This window comes from Leiobunum rupestre, chromosome 5 (assembly GCF_980474605.1).
Source record: "Leiobunum rupestre chromosome 5, qqLeiRupe1.1.hap1, whole genome shotgun sequence".
NCBI classification, from domain to species: Eukaryota; Metazoa; Arthropoda; class Arachnida; order Opiliones; family Sclerosomatidae; genus Leiobunum; species Leiobunum rupestre.
This window is the reverse complement of record NC_143388.1, coordinates 15,994,470-16,006,396: the sequence shown is the minus strand read 5'-3', so window position 1 is coordinate 16,006,396 and position 11,927 is coordinate 15,994,470.

The window sequence follows — 11,927 nt, the reverse complement described above, 5'->3', positions numbered from 1 at the left end:
ACTGAGTTCGCGCCGGAAGTCGGAAAAATCGGGCTCCATAGCAGGGTGAGAAATAAGGAATTTCAATAGATATCCCAAGATTATATTACTCACCTTTAGTTTTCTTTCGTTTAGAAACCTTTTTAGAGCTACAGGCATGGTCCATTATTGTTTTAAAACAATATAATGCAAAAATATCTGGTATCTTGAAAACCGCAAGTCAAAAACCACGGCGCAATTTTCACTAAAACTTTACGTTTTAACTAGATGTCGGTAGCCCTGCCAGCTCCATGGAGGCATTTTTTTCCATTGAATGGACGCTTCAATAAAAGATACTCGGTTTTTACTCCAAAAAGTCATATTTAAGCCAATTGGAGACGCGTTTTTGCCCTCATGAGAATTTTGCGTCAGATAAGAAATGCGTCGGCTCACGTGTATAAGGAACATACTAATGTTAATTTTTTAATATATTTTAAAGTAAAATATATAATGTTACTAAAACTAAGTATAAGAAGATAATATTATTATTATCATCCTCTTATGGTATAAATAATTAAAATTATACGGAATATTTTTATTTGGCCGGGCAATTTTAAGGCTTCTCATGGAGGCAGAGTTAATTCATTTCGTATAAAATTATCTTTCGGAAAAAGATGTAAACTAATTCCTTTAGAACTAAACGTATTACTTTTGCAGTACGGTATGCAACAAGTGTTTCCTTTTAACCAGGTAACTTTTTTGGCATGTTAAAGCTTAACAAAAAACCGATGTTACGTTCGAGAAAAGTTTCCAGCTTTCTAATATTTCAACAAGCACTATATAAATATTAACTTATGAGTCCTGGCTGTCGGAAATATTACTTCTTGGCAATTTCTGGAAAGATGTTTTATTTAAGCGCCTATTGGGAATAATAATGCTAGAATTACTATTACGATTTCGGTTGCCATGGTTACGTGGGACCTGTTCTGATAAGACTGTATGAAATTCATCTTTATAATTAGGTGGTAGCGCCATCTATATTTTGTAAAGTTATATGGCTAAAAATAAATAATTATTAGCCAACTTACCGTAACTTGAGTTAAAAAGGATCGTGTTGACCGAATAAAATTATTTTTAAACAACTTCAAAGGTTTGTTTGTTACGAGTAATCATACATTTCAATTTCGCATCAGTTTCGCGAAAAAATTCAATTGCAATATAGTTTTCACCACTAGAGACAGATGCCGCCACGGTAGAACAATAAAGTTGATAAAGTCTCCTTATTGAACGAAATTGGTCCGGCGCCAGCCAGATTCAGTTGTACCTCTATTTATTCCCAACTCAATGGTTTTTTCCGACTTCCGCCGGGAACTCAGTAAGAGCCTGCGTTACGTGAAAGGAGCTTGATTTCGAATCTAGGGTACGTAGTTATATTATCTTTGGTTGTATTGAGGCTCCTCTTATGGCTGCATCCGTAGTCAGAGAGCGTGAGACGCCCAGTGGGTGGGAGCGGGAGGAAAACGTATGTAAAATACCGGCTCGCGTTCCTGTTATGAGCGCCCTCTAGTTCAGAAAAATTGTTGAAGGTTATTTCGGTTTTTATTTTGAAAATTTTGCTTTTTCGGTGTTTCGTCGTGAATACGCTAAAAATGTATGTCGACTAGATTTACTTAGTATATGCGTAAAATACGAATTATTTTATCACGCGAAGAGAAATATCATATAACTAAAGTAAGTGCATTTTCCATATAAAAAATATTTTGCGTTTTGCAAATTGTTTACTAATTTACGGCATTAGAAAAACAAACACCAAAGCAGCCGAATTCTCAAAATAAAAAAATATTCTTCAACAATTTTTTAATATAATAATAGCTCGAAATTTTTTTGTTTCCAGCAGGCGCGTAGGAACGTTTGCAATTAAGGAGGCGTACAGTTTGATCTTAAACGTAATTAAAAAATTCATAAATAATATATTTTAGTACCATTTTGGCGTTCCTTTCCAATTGGAAGACGGATACATTGTACCCCTGTACCACCCCCTACCCCACATAAAACCAGCCTGCCATAAGACTGTATTTTGCGTCATGACTCTCATGAGGCATTATTAACTTATGTCCCTGCTAAAACTGAAATTGCAGACCCGCAAATTCCGTCTGTGACACTACCAGCTTTGGTAACGTGCTGCCTCGGTGCCTCCCATAATTATCGGCAGCTCGTAATCAAAGTTGGTTGTAGAACTAAAATTCGAATATCAAGTTCCATATTGGGCCAGCCTAAGAAGAATAGATTATAATAAATAGCATAAATCCGGGAAAAGTGCTTTTTTACTATTATGCTGGAGACGCTGAGTGTGCCAAGTAGGACGAATTTTTTTCTATTTATTCTTATGATTTTCACCCCCGTTCACTTCCCCGCGCTACCAGCGAAAACAAGGTTGGTAAAATACTGCGTATAATAAGGTTAGCTCTTTCGACGGGGTCTGTAGAGAAGCGCTTCAGCGGGTACGTTGGGGGGCTTGGCAACTACCGGCCCACCTTCAGTGACGTCGCTGGTTGACAGGAAACCAGAAACAAGCCGCGGGGAGGGTAGTAGAGCGCGAAGATAGGAGAGACTAGAGAAATCAGTCGAATTCCTAATAAAAGAAACCAGAAAAAATGCGGTATAGAAAATAAATACGTGCGGTCGTTTTCCCTTCAATTTTACACTTGTTTTTGGCACTTTATATACATTTCTGTAAGTATTATACTCTCTAAATTATTAAAACTTCCAGTATTAGCTGACATTAAACCCAGAACTTTTATAAGCTTATAGCATAGGGCCTAGGCCTAATATTATTATAAATTAATAGTGAAATTGTAAAAGTGATAGTTTTAAGTTTTAAGGTAAAATTGGAAAGGAAATTAAGATTTAAATTTTTATCAATAACCTAACAAATGAACGTATGCCATTATTTTCAAAATATCCAAGAGAGATTGTTTTTTGTTATTTAAAAATGAGAACTAGAATTAAATATTTAAATTCAAAAAGTATTACTGAGGCCCAAGAGGGCCAAGACAGGAGAAAAGATAAGAAAACTAAAAAATTAAGTAGCTTAGTTTAAAACATAAGCTGCCTTTTTGTTCAGTTGACAGATTTAAACGGAACAATATAATCCTTTTTTAATGAATTTCAAAATGTGCCTTTTCAATATTAAAATGTTCCTATTTTTTATTTTAATAAATATTTATTAAAAAATATAGTTCTTTCTTCTGACCACGTCCGACCACAATAATTGAAAAACCCAAAAATAATTCCAACATATTTATATTCGTTCACATTCTCCCAAGATTATGCAATTTCACCACATTTTTGCACAGATTTTTTTTACCCATGACAGACAAACTACACGGTACTTATAAGACACCCTACTCTCCGTGTCTACGGGAAAACCGTCAACCAGCTACGTCACTCGCGCGGTAGAAAGAGAGCTAGCGAGTTTTCTCAAAAGGAACGCCGGGCAAAAACGGGAATGCGCTCCCCTTGAGGGCAATAGTCAGGAGTCAAATGTATTTTACTTGGAATAATTTGCCAAGTTTGATTTTTTTGTTGGAATAGCTTCAAAACATCCTAAACTATCAGTTGTGGCTGGTCTCCAAAAAGGTGTTTAATTAAATTAAAGGGGCTCCATAGTTCGGTGGCAAAATGTGTGTAAAAACAGTAAAGTGCGAAATTTACGGTTGACTCTGCCCGCCTCTGCCAAGGCCGAGTGAGGGGTGGGGGGGGGGATGAAAAGCATGCTCAATTTTCTTTTTTTTTGCCACCGAATTTTGGAGCCCCTTTAAGTATTTTTCGCTATTTAAATTAAACGAAAAACATCATTTCCGTTGCTGAAGTTTGGTGAATTTCAATTTATTAAGGCTTTTCTTATAGACGCCTACGATTCACATGAGCTGAGCAACAAATGCAAGCAAAACGTTTGTAAATATTTGTAAACGATTTAATGCGCATTTCATGTTAAATTTATATAACATAATGAACGAACACGTGCAAATTGTTTTTCTACGCATTTCTCACTGGGGGGGAAGACACGTGTTCGGGGGTAAAAACGGACTTTTCAGGGGCAAGAGAAGTGATTACTCTCGAAACACTGTTGCCCTCTAATGGCGAATTTCCGAACTATTATAAATAAAATACTGTCTGCTCTCGAGAGAAATATTCAAACATTTTATTTTACGTTTTTAATAAAGGTATGAAGTGTTTTTTAATTACTTACTGCTTGTTAAATCGCCAATAGACCTTTAGAAAATCGCACGCTGGCTTGTTCTAAATACACGTGGAGATTCGGTGGTCACGTGACGTTTTATTTGCCCCTGAAGTCGAAGCCAGCACGTCCTTATGAGATAATCACGAATTAAATGGGCTCCAAAGTTCGGTGGCAAAATGTGTGTAAAGTCAGTAAAGTGTGAAATTTACTGTTAACTCTGCCCGCCTCTGCCAAGGCCGAGTGAGGGGTTGGGGGGAAGGAAAAGCATGCTCAATTTTCTTTTTTTTTTTTGCCACCGAACCTTGGAGCCCCTTTAACACCATCTCTAGTTGCTACGGAACGTAAGTGGGAAATGAAAAGCGGCTGAGAAGTGTCCTTCAGTAATTCGTCCATGCTCAACTAAAGCGCCAGTACTAATGTTATTATCTACCCCAGAATCTCCTGTATTTAGTTTGTTATTTGGAATATTTAAAACATTCAGGGGTGATCCTAAAGTTATACGTTGTTCAGGATTAAAAAAAAATTCATAGGTGCAAGGTTAAGGACTATCTGCACCTAACAGAAACTGCATGGCGGTTATTTGAATGTTCAGTAGGAATTCCGGACATAATTGATACACTCGTTTCTAAATATTCTTCATCACCAACATCAATCATGGAGAAAGAGACAGGAGGTTTTATGAAAGAGCTTTCTGCCGTAGGGCCGTGATGCCAACTCCCACAGGATGGGAGAGTGGGGGGAAGACAAAATAGGGGAACTGCACCGGTCGCGTCTCTCTCCGTTTCACGGTAGAAATGACGTCAGGGATCCGCTTTCGCTAGCTAGCGCCATCTCTCGAGCGTTCAGCATTTTTGCACGAACGAAATACACAGTATTTCTTCCCCATTTCTTTAAATTACCATAAAACTGATATAAATTACTTTAATAAAGCAACAATGGTTGAAGCGGCGAAATTTCAAAAAAAAAACTAAGAAAAGTACAAGAATAGCGAAATTGCGCAATAATTTGAAACATGTGACTATGCTATCGAGGTTGAGAGATGGCGCTAGCTAGCGAAAGCGGATCCCTGACGTCATTTCTACCGTGAAACGGAGAGAGACGCGACCGGTGCGGTTCCCCTATTTTGTCTTCCCCCCCACTCTCCCATCCTGTGGGAGTTGGCATCACGGCCCTACGGCAGAAAGCTCTTTCATAAAACCTCCTGTCTCTTTCTCCATGCATCAATAGTGTTTGAAGTCAATTTATTAGTCACACCTGGATTTTTACTAACAAGGAGAGTACCCGAGGTGTTTATTGCCGATTTTGTTCAAAGTCGGGCGTAATGTAGACCTATAGATGTATGAAATTTCCCAAAAGGAGACGTTGGACTACCCATTCGATTGGCAATTGCAACCGAAAATGTTTTTGACCAACTGGTTTTTCTCAAATAGGGGTTTTCAGACTTGCTTGACTCTTGCTCTAAGGTAGCAGTCAATCGGGTATTGGCACTGCATGTTCTGTTGCAAAATGGCTAACCCGTTGAATATGCTCCAACGACACTAACTCCTACCTAATGTCGCTATGCACAAATAGAAAAAGAGCTGCTATAGTCAGTTGCAGGCTAAGAAAGACAAAATATATAGTACAGTCGGCGCAAGGATACCTCAGACCATTTCCGGCCAGTCGACCGCGCGTAATTTAAATTTGACCACTTTACGGTCAATTTCAAATTTCGTGAGTTTCTTCGTTTTTTCGCGCCATCTAGGAACCGAAATAGGAATCTATTTTTAATTTCATGTTGTCATGAGTTTAATTACTGAATGCAGCTAAAGAAGGTTCGATAATTGAAGCTCCAAATATTTTAAATAGCCCAAGCGGTTTCTATAATAAGCATGATAAAGGTTTATTGTTAACAGGTAAAGATAAAAATATAATTTTAAACGTCTATAGCTCATTAAGACAACGTTACCCCCAAGAAAGCGTGGTAACTATTTTAAAAGAAACTGCCGATTTAACTGGTAAGACGTAGAAATAAATTTACAAAATTAAATAATTATACATACTATTTTAAATTTAAGAATGATAGGAATGCCCTATCTTTTAAATTTGCTCGCCACCACAATTATGAAATTAAAAAATAAAGATTCCAATTTCGGTCTCTAGATGGCGCTAAAAGACGACAAAAAGAGCAAAATTTGAATTTGACCGTAAAATGGCCAAATTCAAGTTTCGCGCGGTGGAATGACCGGAAACGATCTGAGGCATCCTTGCGCCGATTGTACTATATATTTTGTCTTTCTTAGCCTGCAACTCACTATAGTGATCGTATTTGCATGTGAACCTTTCCATTTCTATACTGTGGGAGAGAGAGAGAGAGAGTGAGAGTAGGACAATTTGGTCAACTTTGAAGGAATCGAAATTAGTAGGAAACCCGAATTATTAAACTGGTCCAAGCTGAATTTTCATAATTAGATGGAATTAATAAACTGGTCCTAAGAACCAGTGAACCCCTAGTTTTTGAATAAAAAAAACTGGTCCGAGCAATTAATAAAGTGGTCTTTGACCCAGTGACCACCGCTGATTTCCAAGCCTGCTTCACTTCCTCCCCCAACTTTTCTAGGGAATCGCACGAAACAACTGAACGCGTAAATTTATACCCCGTGATGATATCTGGGAGGCTATTCTCTAATTTATCTCCATCTCACTCTCGATGTCGACTCGAAGTCGATCTCGAAGGCGATCACTTCGATCGAGAAGTCATTTCTCGATAAACGCTATTCTATACTTCATCGAAATCGACTTCGAAGTGATACATCTCGACTCTCGACAAGCGAGTAGACCACGTGGGTTCTACATATTTCCGGTTGTAATCGCGCATAGGCTCTCTATTTTCCGACCAATAAGCATACACCATCACAAAAACAGCTGATTACAAACGCCCATGTTTTATAGTTTAGAGAAAGGATATTTATTTTCATTGTAATACTGCAGTATATATTTAAAGTCCAAATAGAGCTCGGCGAAACAGCTAAATTAACCGCTAAAGTTTTGATTAACCATAAAAATTACGATTAACTGTTTATCCATGGATATTATCCACGGCTATATAGCAATTTAACATGTCAAATAATCGGGGTTTTTTTGGATAATTTTCGTTTGTGGATAAAAATGAATAAAGTTATTATTTCTTATCCAAACGCCGAGCTCTAAGTCCAAAGGATTTATTGTTTGGTCTCTTATAACTCTTTATCTTTGAAAATTACGCCTATTATCGATTTCTAAGGCTATATTTAACAATACAAGCCGAGCTATAGCAAGTGCCATTGCTTTTTTCCCTAAGAAAGACGGTTTGTGTAGTGGTAGCTTTTTGGCAACACGGGAGAAGGGGGGGGGAGGTAGTTAAAAAGAACTACTAGCTCGATGATTGGTTGAAACCTCTGTCGCAAGCGATCTCGTAAGCTTCGGACACGACGAGATCGACTTCGAGAAGTCCATCGAATTCGAATAGCATTTTTCGACAAATATTTTATAGAATAGCGTTTTTCGACATCTCGTGAGAGCGATTCGAGATCGAGATAGATCTCGATCGAGAAGTGCTTACAGAATAGGGTCCCTGGAGAGTCTTAGCACAAGTCGCTGGAGCCGTGGAGAGAGTAGATGTAATGGCTTCAATGTGGGCTTAGCGGGATTGCGTTGGGTTGAATGATATTGAAGAGTATTCAACAGGATGTTCGTTTTGTAATAATACGGATACAGCACCCGCGGGACTGGCATCAACGGAGAGGACAATAGGAAGGTTTGGTTGAAAAAAGGCCAGCACAGGTCATTTTAACCAGATAGCTTTTTTGACGTATTAAGGCTTAGAAAAACCACGACGCCTTTTTACAGAAGAAAAGTTTCCATTATTTAAACAAGCAAGCACCAAATAAATAGTAGCTTGCAGGTCGTAGTTCTCTGATATATTACTTGTTGGCGATTTCCTTGAAGATGCTTTATTGAAGTGCCTATCACAAGTTAGTTTTAAAGCGTGTGGAGGGAGGGTCCGCAAATATGTAGATTTGTCTGTCCAAAACTGGGTGATTAAACCAACTTCTATTAACTGATACGCCTAACTCCAGAGGCCCATACTTCCGCCACAAGTGTCATTGACGCGTGATACAAATGATACAACAGTGTTACCAACGTCATATAAGCTGTTAAATATTTCGAATAGAATTTCCTTTGTAATTTTTTGGTCAAAACCGATGTAGACTGGTTGTTTCCATTTTCCAAACAAACTTAGCACCATAGCTACTTGCATCTGCGAATAGGATCCGAAAATTTTGTCACTTTTTTGGTCGTGCTCCATCCACGTTTTAATTTTGACTTCGTCAGGAGCGAATGATTTTCCTTTATTATTCCTCCTTCGTATAAATCACGTAGTTCTTCAGATAGTCCTAAGACGTGGTCAGCTGCCACATTTATTAATTTAACTCCATAATTTTTATAGCTTAATTGCTGCATTTGCATATTGCCTTGTTTCGTCGTTTACTCTTCTTATGAAGTGTAAATAGCCTGGTTTAGGTAAAAGTAAACCTCCACCATCCCGGACTTTGATTTCGGTTGTAGAATGTATTTTCTTTTCAGCCTTTGTCATATTAAATATCGCAGTCATTTTAAAAAGTTGGTGTTGCTCGATAACTTGTTTAGCAGATAGATGTTTTTTCTTTCCTTTAACACTGGCTCTTCGGAAGTTCGGATGCCTCCAAGAGCACCTCCCCCAAACCTTAAGACGTTTATTGAATTTCAGATTCTTCAGTCTTCCACTTTTCCTTCTGGTCAACATACTGGCCATATTAAAAAATCTTGCTTATTATGCAGGATAGCGTGGACTGCAATACGCCTTTAGAAAAGCCGGTGATTGTATTTTTATACAACTCCAAGTAGGTTTCTAATATAGTAGTGGCCTGGTTGTGATAGTTGAATAAAAGTTTGGCCATGGCGAATTTGGTTCTTTCTCGTTTGCTCTCACAATCAGTTGTTTTGGATGTTTTACTCTTTTTAGGTAGCTCATTTTTTAGTATTTCACTTTCTACCCTCTTGAAATGGTCCCTTTTGACACGCGCCAAGGCTTAGAGAAAAATTAATTTAATCTCATCCCAGAAATGGCGGAATGAAAGAGAGCTTAAAGAGCTTACGCACTGTAGTCAATTTAAAGGCAAGTGCCTAGGGCCTACGAACACCTAAATCCCCCACTGGACCCAAGCTTCGCCGAACTTTTACGCAATTATCATTTTCGATAGCGATAACCCATCAATCCCTTTCTTATTCGATAATAATTATAAGGCATTTCTGTTCCTTCCAAAGTAAATTTCCATAGTAATTAGTCACGTTTTGGCGGTGCATTTCCTGGGAGCCCTTGCACATTCGGCGAGCTTTCACGCACACTGCGTAAGTGTCCCCGCGAAAGTGCAAGAAGGGGTTAAATTTGGTTCGTGGTTTTAATGGGACAAGTATTATACAAAAACCAGTTCTGTGAACTGAAAAAACGGTGTTTATTCCTTTTAAATAATACTGCTATCAAGGTACAGATATTATAATTATAATGGGTCAGAATAACAAAGCTCTGGTCGCCAAATCGTGCCCGCGCTCCGTCCCTGTATTTAGAGCCTAGCCAATATTTTCCCTAACACGGAACCACCGCCGCCGAGTCACTACTTTTCGGCGCGCCGCCGATAAAGTTTGATCCCGCCGCCGAATTTGTTTGAGATTTTCTAAGTAACTTTATTTTTTTTCCAAATTTTCAAGAGAAACTTTTGCACTTTCACGCTGCCGCCGCCGAAAAAATCAACGCCGCCGGGGCTGCCAGGTGCTTTTCGATAAACGCCACCGCCGACCTAAATCAAATAGGCGCTATGCTCTAGCTCATTCTAGCCGCTTGGCCCGTAACGACCTCTGTCCTCCTCGCGGCTCTTTGTCTCTCTCAAACGTCCTTCCCCCACGTCTCGTAGGTCGCAGACAAAAAGTGTCAATGAGAAAGTTGAAGAGTATATTGAAAAAAGACCTTGGCTTATCAGAGAACTATGTCTGAAGAGTTCTCAACCGTTATCGATACCATCCTTACCAAGCGACCCTCCACCAAGCACTACGCTATGGGGACAAGCAACGCCGTTACGAGTTTTGCAACTGGTTCAATATCATGTCAGATGGAGACCAGGATTTTCTGCGTCATCTACTATAGTGTCCGATGAGTGCTCGTTTGCGAGAGATGGGCCGTTCAACCACCAGAACACCCATATGTGGAATGACGTGAACCCCACTGGGGATTTCCTTATAACCATCAAGAACAATTCCGAGTCAATGATGGGGCAGGTCTCGTAGAAGATAGAGCTATTGGTCCATTATTCCTTCCGCCTCGACTCAATGGACTCAATTACCTGGATTTTTTGCAAAATGAGGTAGCGGACGAATTGGATGACCTTTCCCTGCAAGTTATCATGCACCTTTGGTTTCAACTACCTCAACAATCAGTTTTTGTTATTGGCTTATTTTGGTTTCAAAAGAAGCTATTGCCTCCTACGGCCAACTTCAAAACTCAGGGAAAAATAACCGTATTTTGACCGAACCAATTGTAGTCTTACTTTTTTCAATATGCTCTTCAACTTTCTCATTGAAACTTTTTGTCTGTGACCTACCGGTAAAAAAATAAAGTTTCTAAAACGCACAAAAATGCTTCGATTTTTCTGAAATTTACAAATTCAATTGATTTCTATGCGTTGTATATACCCTGAATATTTCACAATTTTCAGTCACGTCGTTTTTGAGAAAAAACGCTTGGATCCATCAATTTAAAAGACCCTGCATAGAAAAGGCGGAGGATTGAAGTGTCAGGATTCCGATGGCCGTTTCAGAATTTGTCTTCGATGAGTAGTTTTTTCTCTAGAATCGCGGGATTAAATGAGTGTAAAAATGTTGGCTTTCAGAGCCGAAAATTTATTAACTTAATTGGTATTTAATGATTTTCTAATTAAAACTAACTTTAATTGACTTGAATTAAAGAAAAGGCGGAGGATTGAAATTTCAGGAATCCGATGTTGGTTTCAGAATTTGTCTCCGATGAGTAGTTTTTTGTGCGGGATTAATTGAGTCAAAAAATGTTCTCCCCTACCAAAATTTTCGGACTTAGAATCATGGAAAGATTAAAGCTACTCGGGACGGTAAAAGCTGCAAGATCGAAAGGAAAGTCAGGAATCGAGTTTAAGAATAAACAGAAAACCTATCGATTTACTTTAATAATATTATCTGGCCTGATGGCATAGTGTAAGATTTGTTTTTATATAAAAAGGAATATTATTGCCTTGCATTGATAAAGTAATCGCTTATTTATAGCTTCGTTTGAGGGAATTAAAGGGAATTAGGACAAAAATTGTATAATTTACATTCCAGAGTTCAATATTTATGAAAAAAGAATTGTTTTTAAGCTGTACATTGTGTTCTTAAAATTTCATAAAGTTGTATTCAATTATTTATCAATTTTATTTTTCTACTAGTTCATATTGATTCGAAGGAACTTGTTGTTTATACCATGTTCCTATTATTTTTAATACGTAACTCTATTGTAGTAATTATAGTGTTACCGAAGTGTTAAGAATTAATGGTACTAGGAATTAATTTCTTGAAAACAAGCTTATAGTCAATAATTCAGTGTCAATAAAAAATACTAGTAAATCTTTTATTACGTGGAAGATATTTCTGTATGCATGCTTGA